General features: G+C 40.7%; 1 protein-coding gene and 1 pseudogene across 1 annotated transcript in view; both read right to left on the bottom strand.

Annotated features, from left to right (window-relative positions):
• pacrg (PARK2 co-regulated) overlaps positions 1-27,264 on the bottom strand; it is a 198,162-nt gene that overhangs the window by 137,011 nt on the left and 33,887 nt on the right. The window lies entirely within an intron of this gene.
• LOC132829784 (large ribosomal subunit protein uL22-like) lies at positions 7,998-16,039 on the bottom strand (annotated as a pseudogene).

The following is a 27,264-nucleotide window of genomic DNA, read 5'->3' on the forward strand; positions in this document are numbered from 1 at the left end:
ATCCTGTCTCCAAGGCTCCTGTTTTACTCAGCGAGTCTGCTCCTTTGGTAAGATTTTTAAAAATTTCACCATGCAACTGTCACTTATTCTGAAATTCGAAAAATTCTGAATTCTGAAAACCAGCTGGTCCTGAGCATTTTGGATAAAGGATTGTGCACCTGTACTTGCATTTAATGAGTTTTGAGAAGAGGTATAGCTCAGGTTGGGGTTCTGGATGTAGGTTTGCGTTGTCATGAAAACGAACCTTCCAGCTCAGCGAGCAAACCTATATCCAGAACCTCAACCTGAGCTACATATCTTCTCAAAACTCACTAATAACTATAGGGTGCAATATGCTAAAACTGTCCCAAAAATGGGAAGGCAATACCATCCGACAGAGCGCCAGCAAACAGCTGTACCTCCTGCATGATTGCCTAAGGAAAGAGGTACCACCTAAATACAAACCTTCCCTTAACACCCTTCGAGCTGAAAACAAAACTTTCAGCTCAGTGAGCAAACCTACAACCAGAACTTGCATTTAACCTCACATATGAAGGCACACCGGGATTGTGATATTCCCATAGTTCTGACTCTGAATAAAGTCTCAAATCATGAATATTTCACTCAATTATCTCAGCATGCATCAAACAAATATGGAAGGAGATCTCAGGTATCTGTAAGAATAACAGGGATGTAATGGTAGCGGATTTTAACTTTTCAAACATAGACTGGGACTGTCATAGTGTTAAGGGCTTGGATGGGAAGACATTTATTAGGTGTGCGCAAGAAACATTTCTTATTCAAAATGTGGATGTACAAGAAAAGGAGCCATACTTGATCTTCCATTGGGAAGTAAGGCAAGCCAAGTGACTGAGGTGTCAGTGGGGGAGCACCTTGGGGCCAGTGATCATAAATCTATCAATTTTAAAATAGTTATCGAAAAGGGTAGACCTGATCAAAAAGTTAAAGTTCTAAATTGGAGTAAGGCCAATTTTGATGGTATTAGGCAGGAACTTTCAAAAGTTGATGGGGGTGGGGGGGGGAATGCTATTCGCAAGTAAAAAGTCTGTTGGGAAGTGGGACGCCTTTAAAAATTAGATAATGAGAGTCCACAGCAGCATACCCCATGTTAGAGTGAAGAGCATGGCTGGTAGGTGTAGGGAATGCTGGACGACTAGAGCAATTGAGGCTCTGGTCAAGATAAAGAAGGAGACATATGTCAGGTATAGACAGCAGAGATCAAGGGATTCCCAAGAAGGGTATTCCCTGGAGAATATTGGCGGTATCCAAACATCCAATCTTTCCATCCCCTCAGATAATATGATGCTGCTATTGACTTCCTTGAAGTCAAGGCACCATGACTGTCACTTACTATACCGACAGTCACAGAATGCGGTACAACTCTACTCCAAACAAGCAGGCTTCAGAACTGAGGGACAAAGCACTTTGTGGTTACAGGTAATGCCATCTAAACCTCCTGCAAGTCAAGCCATCCTGAGACATGGAAACATTGAAGAGCTGCTCTGCTGTTTAGCTACTTTGGTGGAGAAACTGATAAATGGGTTGCCCTGGCAAATAAAGCCATGTTTCACCTTCTTCATGAATCGAGTCCATGCTTATTTGCAACATTTGGCAGTTATTCCCTACCACTCCTTGAATGGATATAATTATTGAGAACCAGCAGGCTACAGCCACTTTGACAAGCATCCACAGAACTGTCTCTGTCTTAGAATGTTTCTGAAGCTCTGACACAGGGAGGAGGTGAACCCTTGTGAATGTCTAGCTAATGATACATAGACAATGAAAGCAGATGTCCTTACAGGGAGGCATGTGGACAGTTGGTAAGGAAAGGTGTAGGCTGACTATCTCAGGTGTAAGTATCAGTGATTTTCATACTTTCACAGTTCCTCACAAAAGCAACAAATAAAGCTGAAGCAGTTGGGTGCCTAACTTCAGAAGACAAATTGCGACAACCTAAAATGCAGCTATAAACAGGTTCCAGGATGGTGATGAAATTGCAAAAATAAGCTACATTGAAGTCAGCAGCAAATTAAATGAACACAGTGCAAACTAATTGAAAAAGTGAGATATGAAGGGAAGCAGGAATTCTGCAGCTAATACGTATCCTTCAAAGGTGAAATCTCCAAACAACTGGAGAAATATCTATTTTTAAAATAAATTACTGTGATTCATTATATATTTGCAAAATTCTACATAAATGGCTTAAAACTAATGTGATGAATAATCTTATCTATTATAATGAATTTTTGGGCACTAAAGAAGGAAAGTTGAGGTCAAAGATCAACTGCAATCTTATAAAAAGGTGGTGTTCCGTATCATTTAGCCTTGTTGTGGTTCTGCTCGCCGAGCTGGAAGTTTTTGCTGCAAACGTTTCGTTCCCTGGCTAGGGAACATCATCAGTGCTGTTGGAGCCTCGTGTGAAGCGCTGCTTTGATGTTTCTTCTGGTATTTATATTGGTTTGTTGAACAAACCAATATAAATACCGGAAGAAACATCAAAGCAGCGCTTCACACGAGGCTCCAACAGCACTGATGATGTTCCCTAGCCAGGGAACGAAACGTTTGCAGCAAAAACTTCCAGCTCGGCGAGCAGAACCACAACAACGGATACCCGAGCTACAAATCTTCAATCAGATTTTAATCATTTAGCCTTCTTCCTGTGTCTTAAATTCATATGCTTTTGCAGAAATTTCCCATCCAACATTTTGACACAGATGTAAAATATTTTCCAGGTAGTCACATACATGTTATTTACTTTATCATTGAGTTCTCTAAGTTAGTCAAAGCAGTGACAATCCGCATAAATAGGTTGTGTTCGATACGTCCTGTATAAACAAAGTAAGGGATAAAAGAGATGAGTCAGTGATAGTACACTGGAAGTGTGCACATGTGCATTTTGGAAAGCTGTCATGCTGAATCATGCCAGTAGGTTCTTACATCCAAAAGTTTTATCAAGTGATTGATAACATTTCTATCATCTGTCTTTTCTTCCTCATCATTTCTGGGTGTAAAGCATGATTGGGATGGTTTCTTCATCAAAGGGACTGTGCAGGCGCAAACTGTTGCTGAGTAAAATTTGAAGAATGAGTTGAACCTCTGCTTGAAGACTGCACTTAGTTTTCTCTTCCTCCATGCCAAATCCCCAGTAGTCCGCCTGAAGGCTTTTGTCTCTTGTTGCATGTTCTGGCTCAGACATTCTAGAATGTTCTGATGTCAGCAAATATATTAAAAAAAACTCGGGTTTCTGTCTTGCCTGTGCACATGTCTTAACACAGTTCTCAAACTTACTCAATCTGAAGTAAGTTGTTTCCTTCGTACGTGTGGCCATGTTTATCACCTGGTTAGTGTCCCGGGGCACACCATGCCCAATTCAAATGGAAGCTGCTGGGTCAGCTTGACTTTCAACATTGGAAGCTCAGTGTGCAGTTGGCAGCTCACCACAGTGTTGTAGCAGAGCTAAGCTCGAATCGCTGAGTTAGAGGTGCAACCTTTAAAAGCTGTACCCCTCATAACTCACTAACCCACTCTCCAAGCCCCACTTCATTCAATGTGCTCTCTGGGGTGCTTTGATCCCCAGTTGCATTTTAACTGGGATCACTGTATCAGGCTGGGAGAGAGAAGGGTTCTGGTTGCAGATGCTGCAGAAACAGGACAATTGTGATAGACCAACATAAACCTCTCATCTGACATGCCACCCTAAACTATAATTTATTTCCTTCTGGTAAAACCTAAACAATTTACCCAAGGAAGTAATGTTTTCACGCAGAGGGTGGTACGTGTATGGAATGAGCTGCCAGAGGATGTGGTGGAGACGGGTACAATGACAACATTTAAAAGGCATCTGGATGGGTATATGAATATGAAGGGTTTAGAGGGATATGGGTCAAAGGCTGGCAAATGGGACTGGGTCAGATTGGCATTGTTGTGGATGAGTTGGAGGGTGTGCTTCCATGGTGTATGACTCCATGACTTAATGACTCTATAATTACTTAGACACAGATGATAACATTGTCCAACATTTTAAAGCAGGTGCTAGATTGTGAGTTGGCAGCACATCTCACATCTCTCTCTATTTATAGTATCATTCCAGAAAATACAATGTCCTCCACCAGTCATATTAAACCTCGGGTTAGCTAATAGAAAATTAAAATAAAGCTACATTGCCGGATAATTTTCTAGATAGACTCATGGCTGTATTGCATCTATCAAATAAATCCTAAGTTTCCTTTTAAAAAAAAGGTTGCTTGTACAAAGATACAAATCTCCACTTGTTCTCCAACCAGCTGCTTGCAGTAAAGTTGCTGGTCTGAGTCTAAACTATGTCGGGTCTGTTCATTCAGTGTCAGCTTACACAAACTCTTCCATTACCTACAGTTGGCTAAGAGCCAGTTGTTAAACAATGTGTTTCAAAACAGGCTGGTACACAGTCTAATTCCAATACGCAAGCACTTTCTGCTCCCTAGGATTCGAGGGGGGGATGAAGCAGGTTAACCATCTGATGCTGTCTATCACATGAACCAAACCAAATGTAAACACCAAGACATTCCTAGACAGATGTAATCTATGGGTTCCTTCAATTCCTTAGTGAAACAGAATGGTGGTAGCTGTGAAATGCAAGGCACAAACTCCTTTATCTGTCTTGGCTGACCTGCATGAAAGCAGATGACCACTGGGAGGCACGGTGACTGACTTGTCAACGTTGCTTCCTCACAGCTCCAGGGACCCAGGTTCAATTCCACCATCACCTGTTTGCCTGCATAGAGTTTTCACTTTCTCCCGGTATGCACGTGGGCTTCCTTGGATACTTTGGTTTCCTCCTACAGTCTAAATACGTGCAGGCTAGGTGGATTGGCCATGGGAAATGTGCGGCTACAGGGTTGGGATGGGCTCGGTGGGATGCTGGTAAGAGAGTCAGTGTCAACTCGATGGGCTGAATAGCTTGCATTCATGCTGTAGGGGATTCTATAATCACAATGTCCAACTTTAGAGTAAGAAAATCATGCTGGTTTCCAGCTCTTAATTGGTGCCATTGCTTGAATTAGCTGTGAATTGCGTTCAGTAAAAATAGCAATGACTTTGGTGATAAGATCTGATAGAGAATTTGCAACAATCCGTTGTCACAGTTAATTGAGAAGGAGCAGACACTTGCATGAGTTATCAGAGAACAGTCAACTTTCTCAAAGCCAGAAAATTCAGGCAAGGTTTAGGGACCAGGAAATAGAGGAAGAGAAAACTAAATACTGTTTTCAAGTGGAGGTTAAGTTTGTGCTTCACGTTTTACTCAGCAACAGTTCATATCTGCTGAGTCCGTCTCATGTAGAAAACATCCTAATTGTACTTTGCACATAGAAATGGTGAGGAAGAAAAAGCAGATGATAGAAATGAAATCAACCATTTGATAAAGCATTTGGGTTTTGAGGAGATTTGTAAGACTAGAGAGAAAAGGGCAAAAAGGTGGAGTCATCACAGTGATAATATAAAAAGTGTTAATCAGGTCATCGGTCCTTTTGTTGTTAGTTAAGTGACTAATATTGACTGAGACATCAGTAAGAGGGTGGGGGAGACGGAGGACGGAGGTGGGAGGAGGTGTGGGTGGTGGTGGGCAGACTGTTGCAGTTAAAGGATGAGAGATCACGTCCAGTGTCAATGGTGAATGTCATTGGAGGAGTAATCCAGAGGCCCATACTGCCGCTGTGGGTCCTGGGGTTCAAATCCCACCACAGCGGCCAGTAAAATACGAATTCAGTTAACAAGCTCAGTAATGGTAATCATAAAACCATTATTGGGCACAATAAAAAGTGCCACCCGAGTCACTAATATCCTTCAAGAAAGGAAATCTGGCGTATTTTCCTGGTCAGGCTTACATGTAACTCCAGACTCACAGTGGTGGGATTGATTCGGAAATGGCCATAGTAAGCCACTCAGTTCAAGAGAAATTATGGATGGGCAACTTGCCAGTGATAGTCTCAACCTCATACCAAGTGAGGATATTGAGATTGTACAAGACACTGGTGTGGCCTCTTCCGGAGTGATGTGTCCAGTTCTGGTTGCCCTGTTATAGGAAGGATATAATTAAGTTGGAGAGGGTTCAGAAGAGATTTATCAGGATGTTGCCAGGAATGGAGGGTTTGAGTTATAGGGTGAGGCTGGGACCTTTTTCATTAGCGCATAGGATGTTGAGGGGTGATCTTGTAAACATATATAAAATCAAGAGGGGTACAGATAAGGTGAATGGCAGGAGTCTTTTTCCTAGGATGGGGGGGTTTCAAGACTCGGGGCATACTTTTAAGGTGAGAGGAGAAAGATTTTAAAAAGACATGAAGGGCAATTTTTTTTTACACAGGGAGTGGTTTGTGTGTGGAATGAACTTCCAGAGGAAGTGGTGGATGCAGGTATAGTTACAACATCATTGAGTCATTGAGTCAAAAGCTGTACAGCACGAAAACAGACCCTTTGGTCCAACTCATCCATGCCGACCAGATATCCTACATTAATCTAGTCTCACTTGCCACCATTTGGCCCATATCCCTCTAAATTCTTCCTTTTAATATACTCATCCACGTGCCTTTTAAATATTGTAATTGGCCCAGCCTCCACCACTTCCTCTGGCAGCTCATTCCATACACGTACCACCGTCTATGTGAAAAAGTTGCCACTTCGGTACCTTTTTATTCTTCCCCTCTCACCTTAAACCTATGCCCTCTAGTTTTGGACCCCCTCACCCTGGGGAAAAGACCTTTGAAAGACATTTGGATAAGTAAATGAATAAGAAATGTGTAGAGGGATATGGGCCAAACACAGGCAGGTGGGACTAGTTTAGTTTGGGATTATAGTCAGCAGGGAATGGTTGGACCGAAGGGTCTGTTTCCACGCTGTATATCTCTATGACTCTAAGTGCTCTTTTATCTGAGAGGTCTCAATTTAATGTCTGATCTGAAAGGCATCATCTCCAGCACTGCAGCCCTCTCTCATACTATGATGAAGTGCATGTCTTGATAATCTACTCAAGTCTCGGGAATGGGATTTGAAACCACATCCCTTTGACTCACAGGTGAACCACAGTCAATGGTCTCAATGCTTATGCCCTATCAGTTTGTAGCCATGTACTGGTATTCTAATGTGGTGCACATGTATCATATCCTGTTGTGCAATCTACTGGCGAACAGATGATTCAGATCTAATTTGCTTTCCAGGCTGGCTGTTGAAGATTCTGGGTGATTGCCTGCAGTCACACAAATGATTCTGAGTACAGAAAAACAAGCATAACTAGTTTAGATCCTGACTATTTTCCCCACTGTTGAATGGTAGACAGATCTTAATTTTCTATTTTATTACAAACATGTACAGCATTGTGTAGGCAGTGTGATGGAGAACAGCATGTGTTCCTGAGGTACGCATCTCCACAGATCCAAATGCAATTGATGCAGAAAATGAATAAAATTGAAGGTGTGTGCATATTTATTTTGGCATTTGATGGAGTAATTCAAACATTTATTTTTCTCTTATTGAAATTCCAACTTAATTTTGAGAGTTCTAGCTTGCAAGTTTGGAAATACTCTGAATCAGGAGTCAAAATATCATCAAGTTCATTATGTTTACCCGATAAACAATGTTGCTACTAATACCACAAGGAAAGTCATGAGCATAATCTGGGGTGTTACGTTATTAGAAATGATACCCATTGCATCCAATGGGCCAAAAGGCATAAGATCATCCGGTATGGTTTGACACCATTCTTCTATTCTGGATCAGTGATGAAGGGCTTTTACCCGAAACATAGATTTCGCTGCTCGTTGGATGCTGTCTGAACTGCTGTGCTCTTCCAGCACCACTGATCCTGAATCTGGTTTGCAGCATCTGCAGTCATTGCTTTTACACCATTCTTCTATTCTCTGTCTAAGTTCCACCCCACAGCTCCATGACCTCCACCTTGGATAGGACAAGAAAGCAGGTCCCAAACCCAGCCCAGCCAGAATGCCCATTGGTTTTGTTTTGTTTTATTTTATGGTTTCCAATAATTTTATTACATGTACAGAAGTTGCTAGTAAATGAGTAAAATTTGCCATAAGCTCCTGCTTCTTCAGCTTCTTCTGGGAGACCCTTTTCTTCTGAACAACTTCCTCATTTAGGTTTGGAACAATCTGCTCCTTCTCAGTGAGGATCATCTCTATGTGGCAGGGTCAGCTCATAGATGGATTGATATGACCTAGGGCACCAGCCTATCTGATGAGCCTTGTCCATTTGGATGTGCTCAATCACTAGAGAATCCGCATCCAGACCCTTGAGTTCAGCATTGCTCTCTGCATTTTGTAACATGTACTCTGCATTCTTTTCTGGCTGATGGCTTTGTGTTCATCACCAGGCCTTAGCATCAGTACACCTGCCAACTCCACCGTTGTAGCATCGGAAAGGGGCACACTGCCTCTTGATCACAACATCCTTCAGGAACGTTGTCGCTTTATAGATATGCGTGTGTTTGATGGTCTGGGTAGTCCCACGGGTATACCTGACGGGTACTCGCAAGTTCGAACTCTTTGCCTTGCATGGTTTCTCTGGGGTTCTCTGGGTCGAATGAATAGCGGACCTTTTTCAGGGAATTCCAGGAATACTGATTGTTAACCTAGTGCTGTTGGCAACAATTCATCTGCATCAGATGTCCAGCCCACTGCCCTCCAAAGGGAAAGATATGTTGCCATGGCGACATATATTTTTGCAAGCATGTTGTAGCTTGGAGCTATGGAGTGATGGAAGAGGCTCCAATGATTTTTTTCTATCTATCCCTCCCACTCTTACCGCCCGCCTTTGACAAGTGTTGTAATCTTGACCCTCCTTGGCTGAAGTATGAACACACCTTCCTTGGTCATCAAGTCTTGGAGTGGGGCTTTAACATAGAACTTCTGGTTCAGAGATGGGGACACTACCATAGTGTAACAAGTTTGCCAGAACCAATGCTAACAGCAAGAAAACGTAGAATATGAAATCTGAGTGTTCTTAAAACCAACATTTCACTGATTTAACAGATTTTAATTAATTCCTGCTCTGGAGCATTTAAGGTTGGAAATTAATTGCTACAGGAATTAACAGTGTCACACAATGTTATAATAACTAATTAATATATCAGTTAAAATAGCTGGCCAAGAAACGTGCTACAATCATTTTACTACTCAAATCACAGAATGTAACTTTCAAACTTCATTGTGTTGTTTTCAATTGTTATACGTGTGTCTTCAGAAGAAACATAATTTGGATGTCTAGACAGAGTCTCCATTGCAAACACTTGCTGTTCTTCCCCTCCAAACTCCCTCTGGTCAAACATTGGTTCTACAAGTAGCTGCACCTCAGGGAGTATGTGGTCCACAATACAGCATCATATACACTGAGTTGCAGATGGTCTCTCTATTCAAGCTTGATCACATTGTCTCTTACCCCTACCCCATTTACTCAATTGACCAAGCTTTTAGGGTCAGCGGTGAAATGGTAATACTGAGCCATGACTTTGAAGAAAGTTGCCCACACAGACCTAGCAATCTCTATAGCATAGATTTTACCTTTCCTAATGATAATGTCTGTTGTTGCACAGGGAAGGCAATGTACTGTTCTAACTTGGTCTTGCCTACATGTGACTCCAGGCCCACAGCATTTAATGTGTTTGGCTCGTGACTGCCCTCTGAGTAATTAGGGGTGGATAGTAAATGCCAGCCTAGCTAGTGATGCCCACAACCCATGTACAATTGTTGTTAAAACAATGTATTCTGGTGCAAATTACATGGGAGTCCTGATGTGAGTACTAGTGTTAAGCAATGATATGGAGGTGCCGATGTTGGACTGGGGTGTACAAGGTCAGGAGTCGTACAACACCAGGTTATAGTCCGACAGGTTTATTAGAAATCATAAGTTGTTGGAGCACTGCTCTTTGTCAGGTAAAGTCACTCTGCCTGATAAAGGAGCAGCACCTGCAAAACCTTGCAATTTCCAAGAAACCTGTTGGTATATAACCTAGTGTCATGTGACTTCTGACAGTATTAAGCAAAGCAACCAATCATATTGAAGAGTCCTCACCAACAACAAATAAGAAATAAAGGAGAATAATTATTTTTCACCTTTGTGATTTGGCAAGGTTGGGACATACACATGCAGTTAAACTTGTAGCTGAAATGTCATTAAAATATTTATTATGCCAAAATGAACTGAATGTTTTTAGAACAACAGAGGAATAAGACATTCCACCAACAGTACATTCATTTTCAGGGCCAGCGGGGTTGTTCATGAGTAATTATGGACGTTAAAAAACCCACATGCCTTTAATCCAACTAGGCATACAGGTCTTTGGTGGCGAGATCAGAGTATAAAAAGCAGAAGCTCACATCAATTCAAATGAGTTTTGGGGTTCCCACCTGAAGAGAATTCATCAGCACAGCTATGGAGGAGCAAGCAATCACTGACATTCCCTTCTGGATTTCCAAGTGTAATTGCACAAATACAGATGCCACGCATTGCTGTCAGTTTCATAGAGAAAACTGACAGTTTTGCCATCATTACAACCACAAAATCGATGTCATTATGTTTCAAAAGAATAATGGACATAGCACATGCTCTGTCAGCATTTATTAATTAAGTAATGTAACGACAGGACAGCCTCATCTGTCAGCCTCCAGGGTACAGCATGTGACATTTTCTTCTCAAGCACAAACATGTTACCGTTGTTTAGATGGATCCAAAGGGTGAATGAGTTTCAAAATCGTAAGACTAAAAGCATTCAATATATCTCACAAATGATAGAATCTGTAGAGAAAATGCAAGCTTAGTAACCATTCAGATCAGGAACTTTGCAGGAGCCCTTACCACTGCTAAATGGATTAAGAGCCTTAAAAGCCTCTAGAGGCTCATTAATTAGGAAAATATGCTGTAAAGCTCCTTCAGTCCCCTACAAAATCCTAAGAAGGTTTAATGAAGGAAAAAAAACACACCCACTTCACAGAGAAATAAATAAATCCACTGTGTTTACTTATACATGTTTTGGATGCTTTAACTGTGTTCCTTGTCTATTACTTGGCTGACATTTACAAAAATAGAAAACACTGTTAAGCAGAGCTCTTGAACTGGTTTCTATGTATTTTATTTAATGAATTTTTGACTGCATTAATAGCAAACAGAAAGTTTCATTATCCATATAAACAAATTATAAGTTTATTTTGTTCCATTAGCGTTATATAAACTATATTGGGGAAGCCATAAAATACAGGAGCACAAGAAGTAGGAACATGAGTAGACCACTTGACCTATTGAGCCGACTCCACCATCCAATACAATCATGAATAACTCCACTCTCCTGCACCTTCCTCATTTTGAACTATCACTAGGGAAGGCCAAGAGGTTTGAGAGTGAGACTTGATAAAATTCAAAGCTATCTTAGCTACGAGATAATTAATTAAAAACTTATTGGCATTTAAACATTCTGGAAGCTGTATTGTTAATTTATTTGAGTCAAATTCTGCTGTTTAAAGAATTTATCACAGCTGTCATCAATGGTCTGCTTTATTGGCCTTCAGTTGCTTCTCACTACAGCACAGATATTTCTCATCAACATGTTCTGACATCTGCCTCTGGAGTTGGTAGGACTTGAACCTGGATGCAGAGGTAAAGATTATTCCAATGTACGACATGACCCACTTGCAATAATTTGAACTGACTATGGCCTGACTGTATAACATAGACAAGTCACAGTAGTGATCATTAAGATATTATCAATCAGTGTGTTTAAATATGCTCTGATAGACCTCTGGAGCAAGTGAGACTCAAACCCACTGCCTGTGGTGTAACCCATGTTGAGGTCACCTTGTTTTATTTGAGTGCTAAGTCTAGTTAGCTTCAAAGCTGCTAGAGGATGTCAAATGTACCTGAAATTGAAGGATTGCAGTCAATCAAGGCTCATGCTCATAGCTGGTAGGTACAGGTAATCCAGTTACATCTCACTACTAGAAATCAGTTGCCAGCTTTATAAGACATTTCTTTATTGAAACAGCAGCAGGAATTAGGGTCCAAGTGGTAGAAAATGCAATCCCTGCAACGCAAATGACAACTGACAGCAATAGCAGATGAAAGCTTTGAAAAATCAAGAGAAATTTAGTAACATGTTTGTGCAGTATAAAAGGTCGAACACTAAACCAAAAGGTGCATTTATAAAGTACAAGACAGTGGAGTTTAATAAAATAAACTGAACAACAGCAATTATGGAAAAAAAATCTATGTGTCACAAACATTCATTTTGTTAATGGGTTGCTTCTTTTAAGAGGCAGAAGGGCAAAAGTCCCATCAATTTCTTTGCATGGAAAGAAATAATTGGAAGTTATTATTACAAAGGTTCTGTCACATTACAGAGGTTATTTAGTAGTCTCAGCCTACTGATGGAATGATTGTCAATAGATGTACTGTAAGTGGTAATATCAAAGAGATGTTTATAAAATTTTATTTTCTGTTCAGATTCCTGTATTAAATGAAAAGCTGAAAATAATCAAAGCATCAAATTTAAACTCAAGCTAAAAAATAATTTAAGAAGCAGCTTGTCTCTGACTCAACCGTGAAGTTTGGAGAACTGCTCACAAGACAGGAGTGTACAAACAAACTGCACAGACTGCCCTTTCCTATGTTTGCATTTTATTTATTTAGGTTTATAAAATTTGAAGACCAATTTACTTTAAACAAAATACATATCACTTGTTACTGTCTATCTAACAAATACTTCAGCAATCATTCTGGGTTTTGCTGATAATTAAACCATTTTGTATTTCAGTAGTGAGTTTGATCGATTATACATTTATTTCATTGGCCATTTGGCTTTACCTTGCTGAATAGAATAAACTTAATTAGGATGACAATGTGAGCTACCTGGAGTTATATACAATACAAATATTGATCAGAGTTTCAAGAATAACATATAGGTCATTCACTTCTAACCTCCTTCATGGCAGAATATAAATGCTAATTCATATTTGACATCACAGCTGGAAGGCATTTTTACTGTATTTTTGGCTGGGGATTGAATTGAGGAAATAACTGTTTTAAGTAACAGGTATTTTTTGAAAGCAGGTAGCCTGATACTCATTGTCAGTATTGTTTACACAGCTGCTGGTTTAAGCAGTCATAGATGGTTTGCACAAGAGCTGAATCCAAGGGTTGTGTCCAAATGGAGATTCAGCTAGCAACAAATAGCTGATCGCTCTGTGGATCATTTATTGATGATAAAGGTCTTTTGCCTGCCAACAACAATGTGATTGGTTCCCAGGTAGCCGAATAGCCTGGGACTTTGAAAAAGATAGGGACAAGGCGTCACATCGCTGCAAGGTCAGGAGATGTCTATTCTTGATAGTAATAAAAGATGCACCTTAAGCCTGGAGAAAACCAGTCTATTTTCCTTTCAGCCATTGCTGTAAACTTGTGACTTTTAATTGACAAGTCAGAAGCCTTCATAAGTGTGAACCAGTCAGTATGTGCCTTCTGCAAAAAAGTGAGACTATCCAGACAATGAAGATCAAGAAGCAGATCAGGGAAGGCAATGCCCTAGTGGTATTATCATTGAACTGTTAATCCTGAAACCTAGATAATGTTCTTGGGACCCAGGTTTGAATCCTGCTATGGCAAATGGTAGAATTTGAATTCAATTTTTTTTGAAAATCTGGAAACCATTGCCAATTGTCAGGAAAAACCCATCTGGTTTTTGGCTTTACCTTGCTGAATAGAATAAACTTAATTAGGATGACAATGTGAGCTATCTGGAGTTAGATACGATACAAATATTTATCAGAGTTTCAAGAATGACATATAGGTCATTCACTTCTAACCTCCTTCATGGCAGAAGGAGGTTCATGAATTCTCTTTAGTGAAGGAAATCTGCCATCCTTACCAGGACTACATATGAATCCAGATCCACAGCAATGTGATTGACTCTTAATGCCATCTGGGCAACAAATGCTGACCCAGCCAGTGATGCCCAAGTCCCATGAATGAATAATAAATTAAAAACACAAATCATATCAACAAATCCTGGAAACGGGAATTAATGAACTGATCTTCCAGTCTTCCTCACCACACATGAGCTCCATGTTTTTTTTTGTTATGACTATGTGCACGTGAGTATAAAGGGGGGTTTATTGGAGGATTGGAATTATAACGAGTAGTGTTATACTCCAACAATTCATAATTGTTTAGCACGAACTACAGTATGTATTTGTAATAAGTAGTGATCCTTCTTAATTACAGAAAGGTGATCATTCTTTTATCAACCTGATCTAAAAGACTGGGGATTTCTGCAAACATCTTAACATTTTTTTATTTCTGTGACAGCTTCAGGAATAGTGGGGTTTATTCTCTCATGTGGCACCCAGTGAGGCTTAACACAACAATGCAAATAATATTCTTGAAATACATTAATAACACCTAGAGTGATGTACCATCCAATTTGTTCTTGTCTCAATATGCTTTACATAATGAACAATTTAACACAGCAAGTCAATTTGCATTGTTTCTTAAAATGAGAAAAATATCATTTTTAGATGAACATGAATAAAAGCAATTCACAGTTAGCGGGGAGCAAAAGGTTCCATTAAGAACTAACTTGAGGTGATATTTATGGACTGGTTTAGCTTTATGTTTGTTGGTTTAACAGGCATACCATATTATCATCAAAACCTGATACTGCTGCTTTGGAACTTCTTGTTAGAGTCCAGAAAAAGGAAACAGCCCATGAATGTTGCAATTAGAGCTAATCTTCAGATATTCTTATGAGCATTTATTTAGTTACATATTTTTGGGCAAACACCTTTCAAACTAATGAATGAAGGTGAGGTCAATGTATATTTATAGGACCAGGATGATATTTTCCTAATCACTCTGTTCAGAGATGTTGTACACATCTGAAGTAGATGGGGCTTGAACCCAGGCCTCCTAACTCAGATATAGTAACGCTATCATTACATCACTATAGCTCTTGTAGGAGCAGGAATGAATCATCAGATAATGCTCACCACCAGCAATTACTTAGCAAGTGACATTGCTCCTTGGGAGATGGTGTTTATATGTTCTCCACAACAGGAAACTTGCTTTTTACGATGCTCTGTTCAGAACGTCAGTCAGATATTTCTGGTCTATTGTCGAGATTAATTTTAATAGCACTACTTGCAACGACAGTGAGAGTGTTTTGCTTGATTAATTAATCTACAAAGACATTAAGCATGAGCTCAGTTGGCAGGATTTAATTCCCCAGTTTGGAGTGGGGGAGTGGGGGTGCAGTGAGCTGAGACATGAGGTTCCTGTATAATCAGGTAGGAAAAGCAGTGTGGGGACCTCTTTGCTTTCCTAACTTGCCCTGATTAAATCTCAGGCATGAAGGCTGGCAGACACTGTCTTGCCAAAAATGAATTGAGCCCCTTAAATTGTTGCTTAGGAATCACATGAGGGCCTCACCCTGCCCCCGTTGGTATTTAACCATTGGTAAGAGGCGCACCATGTGGGTAAGCAGCCAGGTAAACCCACAGACAGATATGGGAAATTCCCTATTTATTGTCAAACTCACGGTGACTCAGTGGTCAGCACTGCTGCCCCACAGCACCAGGGGCCCAGGTTCAATGTCAGCCTCGGATAGTTGGCTGTGCAGAGTTTGTACATTCTCCTTGTGTCTGTGTGGGTTTCACAGTCCAAAGATGTGCAGATTAGGTGGATTGGCCATGCTAAATCGTCCGGGGATGTGTAAATTAGTTGGATTAGCCTTTGAGAAATGCCGGGTTACAGGGGTAGGGTAGGGAGTGAGTCTGGGAAGGGTGTTTTCCATTTGTTGGGCTGAATGTCCTGTTTTGACATTGTAGGCATTCATGCCCTGTGGAGTAGTACATCACAGGCAAACGTCATCGTAGGTGAAGACTTCCACTTGCCCATCCATCTAAACACCCACCTTTCCTTTGCCTGGACCTACCTGACTGAGCGGGATGAGTCCCTGTTTGCCTACCATCTGTCCAAGCTCTTGTGATGATCCTGTCACGTGGGCCATTGCTCCAGGTGGAGCTGTCAGTACCGGAGACCTGTGGGTTTTTGATCGCCCAGCCGCTCTCCCTTTGGCAGGGCAAGTGCACTGAGTACGATGAGGATCCAAAACCAAACAGGTAAATGCCTGCCTGGCACCAAATCTGATGGAGAAGGCTCAAAGTGACCATGGCCACCAGCTCTGCAGGTGCACCAAATGCCATGAACTTTGAACCCACCCAGCTTTAAATCCAAGGTCACTGAATCCCAGAAAATGTTACTGCACAGAGGAGGCTATTCATTAATTTGTGTCTGAACTGTCTCATCATATGAGCATCATTAGCGACTGCAAATCTGCTGCTTTTTCCCTATCCTCTCTTATTTCTATCCAAATAATCTTCCAGTGCCCTCTTGAATGCCTTAATTGAACCAACTCCACCACATTTCCAAGCAGTGCAATCTTGAACTAACTGCTCACTGTGTGAAAACACTTTCCCTCACTTTACCTTGCTTTTGTAGATCATTTTCAACCCATGCCCTTTCATTCATGAGCAAGTACATTTCTCTCTCTCCACTCCATCATGATTTTGAAAACCTCGATCAAATCTCTCCTGAGTGTTCTTATCTCGGAAGAGAACAGTCCCAGCCTTTTTGACGTAGCCCCATGACTGATGGCCTTCACCCAACTGTTTTGGTAAACCACTTCTGCACTCGCCCCAATGTGTTCACATCCTTCCTGTGACGTGGCGCCCAGGACTGTGCAGGAGGTCATCTGTTCAATAAGCACCAAGTGCTGCCTTTTTTCTGACATTCATTTGGGGAGTCTTTGTATGGGACCAGTTGTGAATTGTAGGAATCAGATCAACTGACTGAGATTTATGAGACAAAGACAGGAAACACCCAGTTGGACAGACGACATCTCTGAAGCAAACAGAGAGGCTGGTGGTTTCATGCTTCATTAGAAACTGTCTGTTTCTGCTTTCAGATTTCCAACCTCTGCATTTTTTGGTTTTGTTGACTCGGATTAATACTCAAATAAACTGCTTTCACACTTGAAATGATGTGCCCCATGCGGAAGTATTTTTGGAAGTGCTGATCAACATTATAAGCAATTTTGCTTTGAAGAGAAGATGTTCCTATTGAAGGGTTTTCGTAGTCAAATAGAGCACTAAAGATATGAAAGTTTGGGTTTATTAATAAAAGATGAAATATTGAGGAAACATATTCACAACTAATTTCTCTCCAGGTGACTCACGGCCTTGCCTTTATATTATTACACAGTCAAAATCTGGATTCCCCTGCACCTCCCCCTGTCCCATCATTAATGCTGTCGGAACGCCACTACCATAAGGGGTTAACCTGCTATCAATATTTCAGGGCCGCTCGGGACAGGTTGTGTTATCACACACATCCTAAGGGCAAATTGAACAAAACTAAGATTTCACTGAAGTAGGATTCATAGAATTTAATGTGGCTTTACAACTCTGTGAGACTGATGAATTCCAAAGCCCAATGACACTGTTTGATTTATTTTTGGGTAACCAACTGTGTATCCAGTGTATCTGCAGACAGCACACTTGGAAGGAAATCAGAAAGAATATGTAGCCTGCTGGTCTAAAGCCACATTGTCGTTTTTGTAAAAGTTCAATCACAGTGTTATGAACAACCCAGGCTAGTCAACAGCCTTGAATAAATTTACTTGTGTTCTTAACAACAAAAAAACACACTACTCCTGGCTCTTTCATGCATGAACACCAAAACTGACTGAGCGCTCTCATTACACTAATTCATCATTGTAATTAGCCATAATCATAGTCATCCTGTTGGAATGAAAATGGAAAACTGGTAGCTTCACTACAAAGTATTTGAATATGAACCTCGTCAACCGAAAAATGAAGTGAAGCAGACTCTGAATAGTTGCTGTGAAAACATCTTTTCAACACGGTGATGAAGCTGAATGAGCAAGCTTAACTTTACTCTAGGACGAACCCTTTACCACACTGATCAGTATGCAATTCTTTCACTGTTTAAGGGAACTCATTCTTGATTAAGTTGTGTGCTTGTTGATGATTGCCTCATGTTCAGCCCTATCTGTGACCCCTCAGACAATAAAGCAGCTTTAGGCTCATCCGGAGAATGTGATCACATGGACTGTACTCAGAGTTTCAGTGACATTCTCCCACTACAAAATCCTAGGGATTATTATTGCCCTGCCAGAAGCTGAGATAGACCAGCCATTAAAATACTGTGACTACAAGGGCAACTCAGAGGCTGGGAATTCTGCACAAAGTAACTCACTTCCCTAGGGGAGGTGACAGCTTAGTAGCCTGATCGCTGGATTGGTAATCCAGAGACCCAGGTAGTGTTCTGGGGGCTCAGGTGTGAATCTTGCTACTGAAAATGGTGGAATTTAAATTCAATTAAGAAAAAGGATTTAAAAGTCTAACGATGACCATTGTCAGAAAAACCCATGTGGTTCTTTAATACCCTTTTGGGAACACCCTTGAGAGAAAACAGCCCTCCTTACCTGATCAGGCTGACATGTGACTCCTCTGGGCAATTAGAGGTAGGCAATAAATGCTTACCTAATCACAGATGTCCACATCCCATGAATAAATCAATAAAATTCCTCAGAGCCTGTCCATTGTCAAGAAGGCAAAGTGATGAAAGGAGTGTAAATGGCGTGCCCACCAATTGCCGAGATGAACGCACTTCCAACAACACACAAGAAGTTCAACACTGTTGAACAAAGCAGTTTGCTTGAGAGGCATACCATCCAACAACACCAGTGGCCAATGGCAGCAGTGTGTATTAGATACATTGCATATGCTTTGCTAACATATTCCAAACCAATGGCATCCCTTACCTAGGAGGTTAAAGGTAAGGTGGTGAATGGGAACACCGCTGCCCACAGATTCTCCTCCACATTGTAGATCATGCTGCCTTGGAACTATGCTGTTCTTCCTTCAACTGTTACTGGGTCAAAATGCTGGAAGTCCCTTCCTGTGGGTGTACCAATACCTGAGAGACTACTGTGGATCAAAGGAGTGGGTCCTCATCGTCTTCTAAAGGGCAGTTAGTGGTCACTTTGTGAGTGCCACTCACAATCTATAAGTGAATAAAATAAATTTGCATTTAATTAATTTTACAACATTTTTCCACAGGAAAAGTGTTGGTATTTTATTTGATCCCAAAGCAAAATAATATTGCTCCTCAGTTTCACTGCAATCTGCCTGGGAGATACAATAACCAATTTAAACACGCTGGAAATCTGCTGAAGCTTAATTCACACTCATTGCAGAATGATCCATGTGAACCTTTGTGTAATATAACAAGACAAGTATTGTGAGTGACATTTTAACAAGTGGACATTGATCATCTAGCAGAAAATCCATTGTATTATTTTCAATTTGCAACAAAAGGAATGCCACAGCCCTGCAAACCTGTTTTAATTTCAATAATAAACTTTTATAAGAAAATCATCTTCCATCTATCCTTCAGGGGACTGCGAATGGTAATCTTAAGAAAAAGAAACAGAGGACAGGATCTTTAAATGAGTGCCTCCACAATTCTGTAGTAGATTATCTATTAATGTTATTGCAGAAGTTACTCTTGTTTGTGAAAGTGAGGACTGCAGATGCTGGAGATCATAGTCGAGAGTGTGGTGCTGGAAAAGCACAGCAGGTCAGGTGGCATCTGAGGAGCAGGAGAATCGACATTTCGGGCATAAGCCCTTCAACCTTAGATGTTGCCAGCACCACACTCTCCTCTCTTGTTTGTGCTGCGCTTTCAGTTAATTGGAGAGCAAGTTGCTCGGAATATGCATTGAATTCAGGTTTCCAACTAATTCTGCGAACAGAATAAGAAGGAAATTTGTTTGGAAATGTGCCTAAATTGCAAAATCCTGAAAAGTGGCGTTTGTTTTGTTAATCTGATTCCTGATCAATCTGGAAAGAAAATCTCCATCTTCAATACAGCGTTGGCCTTGCAAGGAAGCTCTGTACCTGGCGGTTGCATTCTGGTGTGTTGATCGCTGACGACAGAAACGCTACCTTTTAAGTTGTATTTTGACAAAAAAGGAATCTCGTCTTGGAAGGAAGTAGGAGGAAGAATATCTCCTCTTGACATATGGGTTACTGCATCCCACCCACGTCAGTGCCATCAGAAAACAGCACTCATCGAAGGTAAAAACAGCTGCACCAGCAAGTCAGAATGCACAGTTTGCACAACTGCCTGTAGTGTTTATTAGGCCATCAAAAAGTATACAGCTCTTATGAAATGGCACACAAAGCAATTTAACAATATTGGGAATAGTACTGAAGAAAGGAACTAATCAGGGACAGGGCTCATGACTTAAAATAACAGCAGAGCGTATATTCTTTTGATGCACTGAAATAACTCCCTCTGCAGCAGCTTTGATCTATATGAAGGATACATTTCCACAGATTCGGGGGCAGTAATTTACCCTCCATTACTCAGAGAAGAAAAGAACCTTTCGGCAAATATATTCATTTATTTCATGACTTTCCTGGCTTTATGACTCCACATAGTGATTATTATCGTTAATTCCATTTAAATCACTGTCATTATGGAGAATGATTCTGCACTGCACTGTTCTAAATTAGCACACAAGATTCACAGCTTCAAAATATACCATGTAGTTACACAGACACAGAGGGAGTGAGGCATATTCTTTTTAACTGCTGGAGTGGAATCATTTTCAGACTTAATAACAGTAGTATAATTAGCTTCAAGGTAAATGTACGCACTCGTTTCTCTAAAAGTCATGGCACAAGAGGATGATACTATCCAGAGGCAATGATTCAGATTCGCAATTGTCACCTGTTGCAATTCTTTTGAACTCTATAATTTGCTTTGTTTGCTTTTAAGAAACTGAGGACATGGGAATAAAATGCAGAGAGGATAAAAGTGTTAGTTTTTATACAATCATAGAGTCATACAGCATGGAAACAGACCGTTCGGTCCAACCAGTCCACGCCAACCATAATCCCAAAGTAAATTAGTCCCACCTGCCTACACTTGGCCCATATCCCTCCAAACATTTGTTATTCATGTATTTATCCAAATGTCTTTTAAACATTGTAACTGTACCCACATCCACCACTTCCTCTGGAAGTCCATTCCACACATGAGCTACTCTGTGTAAAAAAAAATGCACCTCATATCTTTTTTAAGTCTTTCTCCTCTCACCTTGAAAATATTCCCCCTTGTCTTGGAATTTCTCACCCTGGGAAAACACACCTGCTATTCACCTGATTGATATCCCTTATTATTTGACAAATCTCTATAAAGTCACCCCTCAACCTCCCACACTCCAGTGAAAAATGTCCCAGCCTATCCTTATAACTCAAAACCTCCGTTCCTGGCAATATCTTGGCCAGTCTCTTCTGACACCTCTGCAGCTTAAAAATATTCTTCCCATAACAGGGAGACCAGAACTTGACACAGTATTCACTAACATAACAGATCATAGAATTCCTAAAGTGTGGAAGCAGGCCATTCAGCCCATCAACCCTCACTGAACCTCCAAAGAGAATCCCACCCAGACTCATGACACATTGTAGCATTTAGTTGGCATGGTGGCACAGTGGTTAACACTGCTATCTCACAGCACCTGTGTTCAATTCCAGCTTTGAGTGACGTCTGTGTAGAGTTCACATGTTGTCTGGGTGCCCTGGTTTCCTCTGACAGTCCAAAGATGTGCAGGTTATGTGGATTGGCCATGCTAAATTTAGGAATAGGTGGATCTTGGTGAGAATCTCTTCGGAGAGTTGGTGCAGTCCTGATGGGCCAAATGGCCTTTATCCGTGCTGTAGGGACTCTATGAAGGTATCTCACTATATTTTAAATGTCAACGAAAATAAGCAAGGTAATGATCGGGTTGTTCGCTTTCTCTTAGCTGATTCAGTCACTGAACTAAAAATTAAGCACTTGTGAAATGTTAGCTGCAGATCTCATTTATGGAAAAACCTGTACAGGTTTAAAAATAAAAGCAAATTTCCTGTGATGTTTCTCGTTCTGCCAGATTTTGTTTTCTCTCTCTACAAGAGGGTGATGGAATTGGGAAGGCAGTTACTTTAAAAATACTCCATAGCATCACCTCTGAGCCCAATGATGTAACCACACCATTAGAGCAGCTAAAAACAATGACTGCAGATGCTGGAAACCAGATTCTGGATTAGTGGTGCTGGAAGAGCACAGCAGTTCAGGCAGCATCCGAGGAGCAGTAAAATCGACGTTTCAGGCAAAAGCTTTTAGAGCAGTTTCTATGTCTCGAATAACTCCTTTGTAACGGACAGTTCCAATGTTGGGCCATCATAAAATCGATGTTCAAAAATAGTTCCTGAAGAAGGGCTTATGCCCAAAACGTCGAATCTCCTGTTCCTTGGATGCTGCCTGACCTGCTGCGCTTTTCCAGCAACACATTTTCAGCTCTGATCTCCAGCATCTGCAGACCTCACTTTCTCCTCGTTCAAAAATAGTGGCAGAAGAACTGGAACTATGCGTAGATGCAAGATTTTTTATAATTTATTCTTAGATCACCTGTTGATCACCTATAATGCCTTTTATAATTTGTACATTTTCATCACTTTTCCCTTAGTTAAACTTTTGATGCAAATGGTCTCCTAGCAATGCTGTTTACAATGAAAGCCAATAACAAAATAACCTGAGCTACATAAATAAAACATGGGAAAAATATTCAAAGTTACAAAGCCTGAACTTGATACAGCATGTATGCAGTGATAAAAATAAAATAAATTCTGCTGTGGAATGAAAGCAGGAGGTGCAATATGTGGCAAGACAAAGAATGGATAGATATACGAAGCATCTCGAACAACACATCGGAAAGGTCTCAATACAATTTAGCGGAGATACATTTTTTAATTTATACACATCCCTCATGGCATGGCATAAATTGTTTTATACTATTAACATATTGGTGTTGAAATGAATTCATTTTTAGGATTTTTCAGTTTGACATGTGCATAAAATTAATATCACCAAGAGAAAAATGAGGAATTAGCATAGACAGAATAAAACTACTTTGACATGAGATGTGCTTCCTCCACTCAAAAAAAAATTGGTTAATTTAGATATTGGCACAGCAAGAAAGGAAGTAAATATTGGCTGTAAATGCTGAATTAAGTATAAATATTTGCATAGCAGTTTAAGTTCTAGGTCCGTCTTTGGCTCCCTTTGTAATTGAAGCAGGCAAAGCCCATGAGCAGCTTTGTGAGACTGCTGGAAGCTTTTCCCATCCTCTCCAGCAATGCGTGTCTCTTTACCAAAACAAAACATACCAAACCTTCTCCAGGCAGGAAGGGTCTGCTAAAAAAAACATGAAATGACCAGCAATACACTATTTATGAAATCATGCATTCACACATAAACGCATTTGACCCACACCAAGTATAGGCTGCAATTTCAGTCTCTGGACATCGATCGTACTTAGAATAGAGTTTTTGGTCTATGATGCTTTGTCATGTGAAGAATGAACATGAAGATAGTTTTATCCATACCATGAAGTATTCAATTGAACAACTTCTAGGTTTCTGAGTTCTGAGCTGCACAGAGTGTTCCCTGTGGCAGGTAGTCACCCCCTGAACCTAAATCAAACCAGTGTCAATCTACCTCATCGTAGATCTTTAAATTGATTCAGTTAGGAACATAAGAACACTTTCCTCATCTTAGTCATGTCCAATTGTGCTTTTACTGTGCCATTTATTAGAAATGCCAGGCTGACAATTCTCTTCAAATGCCCAATAGTTTATTTCAGGTACTAATTTGCCGACCATAACGTGATTATAAAAAGCATCACTACTATTAAATAATACATCTAATCAAATAATGTTTATATAATTATGTTTTCATTGCATTTTTATTATGAGTATTCCAATAATATATTTTCAATTTGACTTAATTTTAAATATAATTTTGATGTCAGGTAAAATGCACCCAAAATGAAGTGAATTAAGTTTCACATTATCATAATGTTAAATTCCAAATTATGACTAAACCAATCAGTGGAACATGGATACAGTAGGAGTTTGCTCAGGTCCTCAGAATTGTTGGAGTTATTATCGTCTGGATGACACAACATAAAGCACTATAAAAATGCAAGTCTTTGTTTGCTGCCTATTTCTTGGAACAAATGCAGTTTGACAGTTTTCTGCAATCCCTTCTGAAAATGAAAACTGCTTGTGGCTCATTTTCAATTTCTCATCAATGGGCAGGCAATGGCCTCATGGTATTATTGTTGGAATGTTAATCCAGAGACCCTGGTAATATTCTGATCACCACCGGTCAAATCCTGCCAGGGCAGCTGGTAGAAGTTGATTTCAATAAAAATCTGAGATGAAGAGTTTAATGATGACCATTATTGATAGTTTGAAAAACCCATCTGATTCACTAATGCCCTTTAGGGAAGGAAACTGCCATCCTTACCTGGTGTGGCCTATAAGTGACTCCAGCAATGTGGTTGACTCTTCACTGCCCTCTGGGCAATTAGGGATGGACAATACGTGTTGCCAAAGACAGTGGCCCCTCATCTCATGAATGAACGAAAAAAAGTTTGGACCTGGGAACTTGAATTCAGCCAGAGACTGGACTTTGGATTTCACTAACAACATTCATTGGTGGCTGCCCAAGAGCAGGTCTAAGAAGATGGCAGCTGGAGTGACAAAGCAGGGGGAAGGAAACAAGGGGGCAGGCTAGTCACATGGCCTGTAGAATAGGGGAGTATTCAATGCTCCAGAGCAGCTTTATGTTTTCAGCTGTGTTTGTTGCAGATTTCTAGCATCTATAGTGTTTTGCCTTTATTCTCCTGAAGATATACTGCATACCAATTGGGAGGCACCACACAAGAGAAACCCTGAGTGGTTTGTTTTTCTTCATAGAGAGGCCAATTGTTCTTGTCACCTCAGCTGAGATCAGTTTCCTCAACACAGAACAGAGACCAAATTCATAATTTATTTCTGCGCTTTTCCACTGAAAGATCACTCATGGATGAAACCTACTTCTCCAAAGGGGCTGTAGAATGCAAGCTGTTATATCGAGGCAATTTACTCTGAATAGGGAAGCACTGTTATGGATATTGTGTTGATGCCTTGAGTTTGCACAATAGTTGATGTGGAATCCTGGAATAATTCATTCCTTATAAAGCGGCATTTATTAACACATGGAAAACTAGGAAATGTAGTTGCTAGAAAGAAACCGTGTTGTATTCTCTCTGAATTTGCAGTGTGAATGAAACTTTCTGTTTGGTTTGCCAACTATTACCAATATTTTCCTCACAAATATTGACAGAGCAATCTTTCATTGTCAGAAAGCTGAAGAGCTCAGTGTATACCAGGACTATTATGTTCCTTTTAAAATTTGGTGTGAGATCAAACCAGGGACATATAAAACATTTTTGATAAGCTGTTGACTTCAGATAAAATCCTATGGCAAGCTTTCTTATGTTGTCTAGTCTGAATGCGTGAATTTCTTAAACATGGAGACTTTTGGTTGGTGTTCAGAAACATTCCTCTCTGTGATTGTTAAAGAGTTGCAACTGCTTGGTGGCATGCATGATTCCTGGGCTTTCTTCAATGTCACCAAGGCAATATATGGGACCCAACATTCTTGGCATCAAACTGGTGCAAATTAAGGATGGTGCCCTTTTGAGTGACAGGGGAAAAAAAAATCAGCCTCCAATGGGGTGAACACTTTAATGAACTCCTAAACTGCAGTACAATTGTCAACAATGACATGTTTGAGGAAATCCTCAAATTCCCTAACAAAGATGATTTTAGACTCCCACCTCATGTGGCAGAAGTTGAAGCCTCCAATAGACCCATGAAGAATGAAAAAGCCACTGGGATAGAAAGACTCCAGCGGGGAGTTCCAAGCATGGAGGAGTAGAGCTTACCAGTCATCACCATCCACTTGCTCCTGAAAATGAGGGACAAATAAAAATCCCTTCCAATCTCAGGGGTGCTGCCATTCCCACCATCTTCAATAAAGAAGTGGACTGTGGGAACTACAAAAGAATCTCCCCCTGTTCTCCATCACCAGGAAGATCATCTAGGCATCTTTTCCCAGTTTCAGGGGAAGTCCTTCCTGAAAGTGTGGTTTCTGACCAAACTGTAGAACTATAGACATGATTTTCACTGCTTGACAACTCCAAGAGAAATGCCAAGGACAACACCAACCATTCTACATGGCCTTCATTCACCTGTCCAAGGCGTTTGACCCAGTCAATCAGGAAGTGCTATGGAAGACCCTGTCAAAGGTCGCCTGTCCAGGGGAATTCATCAACATTCTCCGTCTCCTCCCCAACAAGATGTCAGTGACTACCCTCACCAGTTCCATGACATAACATTTTGGTGTCAAGACAGAAGTCAAGCAGGAGTGTGTCATCACTCTCAACCTTTTCTCCATCTTCATCATCACCATTCTTCATCTTGTCAAGAACAAGCTTCCGAATGGCGTGGACATTGTCTATAGGATGGACAAAAGTCTTGACCGGTTGAAATCCAAGAAGAAAGTGACACTGATCTAATTTGTGGAGCTTCAGCGTGTGGGTGAAAATGTCATCTCTGCTTTCTCACAAGAAAAACTTCAAGTCTCACTTCATGCCTTTGGGGAAGCAGACTGAAGAATTGCTCTTGGCCTCAAACTCAGGAAGACTCAAATCCTTTATCAACCAAACCCAGGTCAAATTCCAGTCTGTCCTTCTGTTAAGATCAATGGAGAAACCCTTAAAAATGTGGAACATTTCCCTTCTCTGGAAAGTTATCTCTCACCAAAGGCTGACATTGATGCAGAGATTCAATATTGTATCCAATCTGTGAATGTCCAGATACCTATGAATGGGAGTCATTAATAACTGTGATATCTGTGCTGACACCATGATCCCTGTGTAGAAGGCAGTCTTCCTTCCAACTCTTCTATGTGGCTCCAAAACATAGACAATATATAGACACCAACACAAGGAACCTTGAGAAGTGCCATCAGTGCTTGTTGAGATGGATTCTGTACATCAGTTGGGAGGACAGGCATACTAACAAACATACTGAAAACCACCAGCATCAAGGCCATGATCATCCAAAAGCAACTCCGCTGGGCCAGCCACATGCTTAGGATGCCTGAGTTCTGACTGGTAAAGGAAATCATCTTCACCCAGCACAAGGAAGACTCTGGAATGAAAGGAGGATAATGGAAGCATTTCAAAGACTCCCTATAGAGGCT

This window comes from Hemiscyllium ocellatum, chromosome 30 (assembly GCF_020745735.1).
Source record: "Hemiscyllium ocellatum isolate sHemOce1 chromosome 30, sHemOce1.pat.X.cur, whole genome shotgun sequence".
NCBI lineage: Eukaryota > Metazoa > Chordata > Chondrichthyes > Orectolobiformes > Hemiscylliidae > Hemiscyllium > Hemiscyllium ocellatum.